This window comes from Triticum aestivum, chromosome 7B (assembly GCF_018294505.1).
Source record: "Triticum aestivum cultivar Chinese Spring chromosome 7B, IWGSC CS RefSeq v2.1, whole genome shotgun sequence".
NCBI lineage: Eukaryota > Viridiplantae > Streptophyta > Magnoliopsida > Poales > Poaceae > Triticum > Triticum aestivum.
In genome coordinates, this window is record NC_057813.1 from 661,512,690 (window position 1) to 661,519,725 (window position 7,036).

At 49.9% G+C, this 7,036-nt stretch overlaps 1 pseudogene; it reads left to right on the plus strand.

Moving 5' to 3' along the window:
* The first annotated feature begins 188 nt into the window (after window positions 1–188).
* Window positions 189–1,317, plus strand: LOC123158396 (cysteine-rich repeat secretory protein 55-like; annotated as a pseudogene).
* Window positions 1,318–7,036: the final 5,719 nt, after the last annotated feature.

Consider the following 7,036-nt stretch of genomic DNA (forward strand, 5'->3'; position numbering starts at 1 on the left):
CTCCCTCCCTGGGAGCAGATCCGCCCTCCCCTCCCCTCCACTCCCCTCCCGTCACCAGGAGAGGAGAGGAGAGGAGAGGAGAGGGAGATCCTGCACGCAGGCCATGGCGGCGGCGAGATCCGCTCGGGGACAGGAGGACCATGGCCTGCTCTTCGTCAAGGAGACCGATGCAAAGCTAGGGTACCGATCAAAGCAAGCACGCAATGGCAACTTCATCCTCGTTGTCTCTACTGCTTGTGCTGATGATGCTTCTGCTCGCCATGGCACGTCCATGCTCTAGTATGTACACGATCAGCACGTACTGCGCCAAGAATGGTGCCAGCACGGAGATACAGACCAGCATCGACCAGGTTCTCTCGGTCTCCTCCGGCACGCCCCCACCTAGTACGCCACGACCACCGTTGGCCGCTCCTCCTTGGCGATATGGGTCCTTGTGCAGTGTCGCGGCAACATCTGGCCGCAGGGCCGCGCACTCTGCGTGGCCACGGCGGTGCGCACATGGGCTACACGTTCAGCCTTCTCAAAACCCAAAAAGGCACCGGCATGGACCTGGCCGCGTTCGACCAAGCTTAGGAAAGCTAATGTCCGTCGACGCCGGTGAAAGTGCGAACAAGGGGCTGGCGATGTACATGGTGCAGCCTAGCGCCGGAGCCAAGACGACCATCTACGGGCTTGGATGGTGCACCATGGACATCACGGCGGTGGACTGCGGGCTGTGTGTGGCGCAGGCGGTGGCCGAGCTGCCCAACTACTGCTGGACCACTTGATATACAACAGTTACATGGCGCCGTATGAGGTGTACCCCTTCTTCTTCCAGCTCGACTGTGCCGGCGAATTGGCCGACAAAGTCGGACAGTGTGAACAAGTTCGTGTTAACCCGTGATGGATAGAGTGCAGCTAGTCAACTAAAGTGCTAGTATCTAGCATTATATCTTGTTCTATGTAGGTACGTTGTGGTGGTAACATGCAACAGCAACTTCCCAGCTAATCACCCTAACAACGCCTCTCTTCCCATAGTAATTGGACATGCACTTGGTTTGAAACTTCAGGTTTAAACTGTATGTGGGGAATGGTTTGGATGGGTTTGGCTTGAAAATACATTCAGTTTGGACTGGTTTGGATTATAGCATTTACAATTTAGTTTGGTCTGGTTTTGCTGTTGGACTTATACCTGTATGGATTGGGCTGGGTTTAATCTGGATTACAAACTATTCCCAGGTTTACATGGGAGCTTCCTCCGCGTGCTGCGCCGCCGATATAGGCCATGGGAGCTTCCTCCGCGTGCTGCGCTACCAGTATTTTTTGTTTTCAGTGTGAAAAATCCAAATTTTTCACATTGTTAGCGAGATCCTCAAACTATGTTGACGAACCTTTAGTCTCTATTTTGTACGCTCATGGAGATTTTAGCTGGGTACATTTGCATCAAAATATATCTTATATATGTTGTGGACTATTGTTACCTGTTGATAATGCTACTACAGAAAATATGTGAACGCCATCCCAGGACAGAGAAAGAGGCACTATGGACTAGGGATTACTTGATGGCTACCAACAACTGAAAATATGAGACATGGATTGACATGGAAACAAGGTATTACAAATTCCGTACTCCCATATAGTATAGAAAAAGATTAGTCGGCCTTTTCTTCTTGAGCTTATTTTCTTTATGGTTCATGTGCAGAGAAAGAAGAAACAAAAATAAGCATTATAGACTAGATGATGAGAACAGTGGTTTCTCTCGGTGCAATATGCTTAGTTGATGGAGCATGCTCCTGGGACATACCAGGCTAAAGTGATGTTCCAGAGTACACATGGAAAGTGACTTGACGGAAGTCAACAACATGGTAACAGGGTGATTGGATTTTGTGTTCTTTTGCGTAGTTCATTTATGTGTTCATTTCAAATCAGTTAGTAATGACATTCAATGTGGAAGGAAGGTGAAAGAACTTATGATTTCTAAGTAGGAGTATATATTATTTCCAGGCTTTGGTTTTACTTTTTTTGGCTTTAATGGGTCCTACCAGTGTGCATTGGGAAAAAATTATTTCAATCTAAGTGGCAACAGGTTTCAACGTGTATATGTATTATGTGCTAACACACATAAGTCCTCAAGTATATCATCCATCATGTCACTAACTTCCTATCCATGACACACCCATGCTGCTGCATGTTGTTGGCACATTGAACTCCTTCCATGACTAACTTAACTCCTGAAGCTGTGGCCTACTCTATTGCCAGTTTCGTAGAGTATGATCCTTTTTGGCCCTTTTTATGAAGTTGGCTATATTATCCTTGAGCTTAGTTTTATTTGGGAGGGAGAGAGAGGAAGAAAGGTTGATGACCCACCATCCAACAGCCAACCCTACCAAACTTGGAAATGATAATATTAGGCATTCTATTCCAAGTTAGAAGTACAATAAAATAGCAACATTGTCTATTCATTTGCCTACTTGAATACTAAATAAGATTACTTCCTCAATTTTAACCAGGCATGATGATTCACCAATTTATATATGGGGAAAATTCGTTAGCTTCTTGATGTATTGCTATAATTGTTTTTTACGTATAAGATCTGTTAGATATAACTTCATATTGTATATATACACGTACTTAAAAAGTACAAAATAAAGGAATTTCCATAGTAGCTTAGTCAAGAGAAAGAACAAGAACTAATTAAACAATATATTACTCCCTTCGTCTCTGTTAGATATAATCTTCACATTGTATATATACACGTACTTAAAAAGTACAAAATAAAGGAATTTCCATAGTAGCTTAGTCAAGAGAAAGAACAAGAAATAATTAAACAATATTACTCCCTTCGTCTGGATTTTTTTAGTGTTAGATACATCCATTTGAGCGACAAATAATTTGGGATGGGGGAAGTATCAGGAAAGACAGACTACGACACTGTACAAAATGGAACACCCATGTGCTACAAAATGACATGTTCGCATCAATTATGTACTAATACCAAATACTCCCTCCGTTCCTAAATATAGATATTTTTAAAGGTTCCAACAGAGACTACATACGAATCAAAATGAGTGAATCTAAATTCTAAAATATGTATATATACCTCCGTATGTGTTTGTATTGGAATCTCTAGACGGACTTATATTTAGGAACGGAGGGAGTAGATTTTAGAACTCAATTCGCATAGACAAAGCAAGAACCTTCGATGACTAATGCTTACAAAATTATTCTTCTATGCAATATGATGAAGATAGTCCATGCTTCAATAACTATATCAAAAGAACTACACATTGTATATATACACATTCTACTAGTCTTCTTCTAACTTTCTTCTTTCCCATTTTATAGATTTGCTTAAGATCACGGAAGCTTGGGTTGATGGAGTGCTTGTATTTAGTTTTTGTTTTGACCTTGTGAAACTTGCTACCTATGGATGAAACAGTGTAATATTGATGAAACTATGTATATGCACGGATGAAACTTGCTACTATTGGTAACATGTATTGGATATATGTGTTCATGACTATTGGTAATATGTGTTGAATATGCTATATTGGTCATATAAATATATTTGTGTTTGATTTTCTGTGAAAATGAATTGATATAAGAAAAAACAAAATTAAACGGGGCAATATAGTCACTTTGCCATCTGCTGGCAGATGGCAAAGAGCTTTGCCATCAGCTGGCAGATGGCAAAGAGGCCACGTGTCATCTACATGTAAAATTTGGGCTGGTCTATTTGGGCTCTTTGCCATCTGCCAGCAGATGGCAAAGCTCTTTGCCATCTGCTGGCAGACGGCAAAGCATGCCGTTAGCCTTCTAACGGGGCTAACCCCTTTAAGAGGCTTTGCCATCTGCCAGCTGATGGCAAAGAGCCAAGCCTTTACCGGCAGGGTTTCAGACAAACTGTTTGCCATCTGCTGGCAGATGGCAAAGCCTTTGCCATCCGCCGACCATGCCTTTGCCATCTGCCCAGATTCCAGTAGCACAAGTGCGCCAGAGCTGAGGAAGGGCGCCTCTCCCTCCTCGAGCTTCCAGCTGCCGATCCTGAAGAGAAGAAGCCCAAGGCCAAGGACGTGAAGCACAAAGGAGCAGTTGTGCTCGCAGCTGAGCCAGACACCAAGCATGGCAGAGATCAGCCGGAGTCATCCAAGGGCAGCCGGTACTGCGTGTACCACGACCTCCACACTCACAACACCAACGAATGCCAAGAGCTCAGAGCTGTGCGAGATGGACGTATCGGCCGATGCCCCGAGTGCAATGATCGGGGCTATGGCCGAGGAGGAGGAAGAGGTGGAGGACGATGGGAAGACCGTGGCCCTCGCCAAGGGTGGCGTGACCGACCTCGCGAGGACAGCTAGCAGGACTAGCCTCTCGAGGGGGGTTGGAAGGATCAGCCTCGTGAGGATCGCCCGCAAGGCAACGCAGGCCTCCCTCCTCTTCCGCCACCGCCAAGGAGGAATGAAGATCAGCGTCAGGACGAGGGGGCTGGGGGCTTCCAGGAGCCGCGTGCTATCGCTTGCATCTTGGGCGGAGCTCAAGCCCCGGCCTCTCAGCGCATCTTCAAGCAGTTTGCTTGCGAGGTGAATGCAGTCCTCCCAAAGCCCGAGGCCTCTCGCCCTCTGAGGTGGTCCACCTATGCCATCACGTTCAGCTCAGCGGACCAGCTCAAGTGCACAGCAATAGCTGGGGTCCTCCCGATGCTCTGTTCCCCAGTCATCAGCAATGTGCAAGTCACCAGAACCCTCATCGATGGTGGAGCAGGGCTCAACGTTCTATCTGTTGAGACATTCAACAATCTCCAAGTGCCTTACGATCAACTTCAGCCGACCAAGCCCTTCTCAGGAGTCACTAATGGTTCTACCACCCTGATAGGGCAGGTCCGCCTACCTGTTACCTTCGGACAGCGCAAGAACTACCGCACTGAGCTCATTGACTTCAACGTCGCCCACATTCGCCTGCCGTACAACGCTATCCTCGGGTATCCGGCCCTGGCCAAGTTCATGGCCGTGACTCACCATGGCTACAATGTCCTCAAGATGCCAGGAAGCGGTGGAGTCATCATAGTCCCCTGTGAGGAGAAGGATGCAGTGTGTTCTCTCGAGCGTGCCTTCCAGGCTGAGTCAATCGAAGATCCAGATCACAGGAGCAGGAGCCTTCCCGAGGCAGTCCCTAAGAAAAAGAAGACATCGCCTAGCCTAAGCCCTCAGGAGGTAGGCACCTCTAGTGGCGCTGCATCAGGATCCGCGCCCGTTCAAGGGGCGCCTCCCTCTGGCGCATAGGAAGGCGTGCCCGGCGCACTCCTCGGGCAAGGCTTGGGGGATCTCTCCTAGAGGGCCACTGACTTTTCCAAGGTCACTAGGGCGGCACTCGGGCACCACTTGGAGGCATGCTTCGCGACATGTTTTCCTCAGGACGATGCGAGGCACGGGAGGTCCATCTCTCAGGAGTTCATCGCAAGAAACACACAGGAGTTGGAGGAGTCAAGAGTCATGCGCGGCAGCCGCCGCTTACCCGTTGTAGCCCCCCATCCAGGCGAGGATGGTGGGCTGCGCATCTGCATCGACGTGCCAAGGTTCAACCGAGCCGCGTCTCAGGAGCGCCTCTGGCCCTCACATGTGGGACGTTGTGAGGGTCCACCTCACAGCTACATTCGCATGCCTTTCGGCCTGCCGAACACGGCCGCTGCTCATTAGCGCCTGCTGAGGAGCATTTTGGAGGCTCAGGAGGTCAGGCACTATGCGGTCCTGGCGGAGATGGAGATGGTCCTCGAGGAGCCGCCTGGACCCCCAGAGCTTCCCGAGGCTCCGGGTCCTGGGGGGTCGTGAGGATCAGCTTCCTCGCCGTGCGTCGTCCGCTACTTCAATGTTCCTTCATCTCCAACGATATTAGGTGACAACTTTCAAGTTCCGCTTTCAACTAGGAGCGCCCCCAGGGCTGCATCATTCCCAGGCTGCATGGGTCCGTCCCTGCAGCATGTATCTCTTTTGCTCGTATCTTTAGTTTACCTTGCTGGGGGCGCCCCTCGGGCTGCATTATCCCCAAGCCGCTCGGGCCTGGCCCAGTGGCGTGTATCCCTCTCGCATTCGCCTAAGCTAATTTACTATTGCATGCTTAACCTGCTTGACTTAATCGCTCGATCGATTGACAACAACCTTTGGAGCTGCTCTCCCTGGCACGACGCTTGTGCATGGGTTCGTCCTTGCAAGGCCGACAAACCTGAGTGGCTGAGCTCTGGCCGCGGCAGCCCCGCAAGGCGCCACCTCACCAGGCCCTCAGTGCCCTCATCACTCCCCTACAGAAACCAGTGGCTGGCCAACAATTGTGATGGCAATTCTCGTTTTCCTCGTGATGAGTTTACAGGGTCTCTCTAAGGGACGGCGTCAGGCGAGGCCTTCGCGGTCTCTCTTCCTCTCTCACCCACATGAACCACTTGTGTGTTAAAGGGGGGGCACCTGAGCATCACGACTAATGGGCTCTTACTGGCTCTCCAGCCCTCACCTCCTGGCCTTGTCCACGGCATCGCGACCTGGCATACCAGCGACGGCTGAGCTCACTCGAGAGCCAGGACCAGAGGACGTAGGGAACAAAGGGGAGTGCAGGAGAGAGGGAGGAAGCTCGCGAGGACCTCACCGGTCAACTCCCCAGCTACAGATGCGCGGGTCTTGCGCCGCACCGAGAAATGGCCCAAAACTCTTGAGATAAGTCGCCCTCTACGGAACTGCTAGCTAACGCAACACCAACCCTGGACCTAATGCGGCCCTGTAACGGCCACGTTGCACTCCTTTCTCACCGAGCGGAGGCTGCTTGAGAGCTAAGGGGGACCTCCTGAGCATCGCGACCTGGCATACCAGCGACGGCTGAAGCCTGCCTGGGGACCGGGACCTGTCGGCGCAGAGCACCAAGCCCTTGTGAGGTTAGAAAGGAGGGACCAAGCTGGGACAGGACAAGCATCTCACACTGCTTCATGATAAGCATCATATTGACAAAAAGGGATTGCAGACGCTTTACATGCCCCCACGGGGTACTTCATTGATCCCTCACAGGAAACAAAAGACGC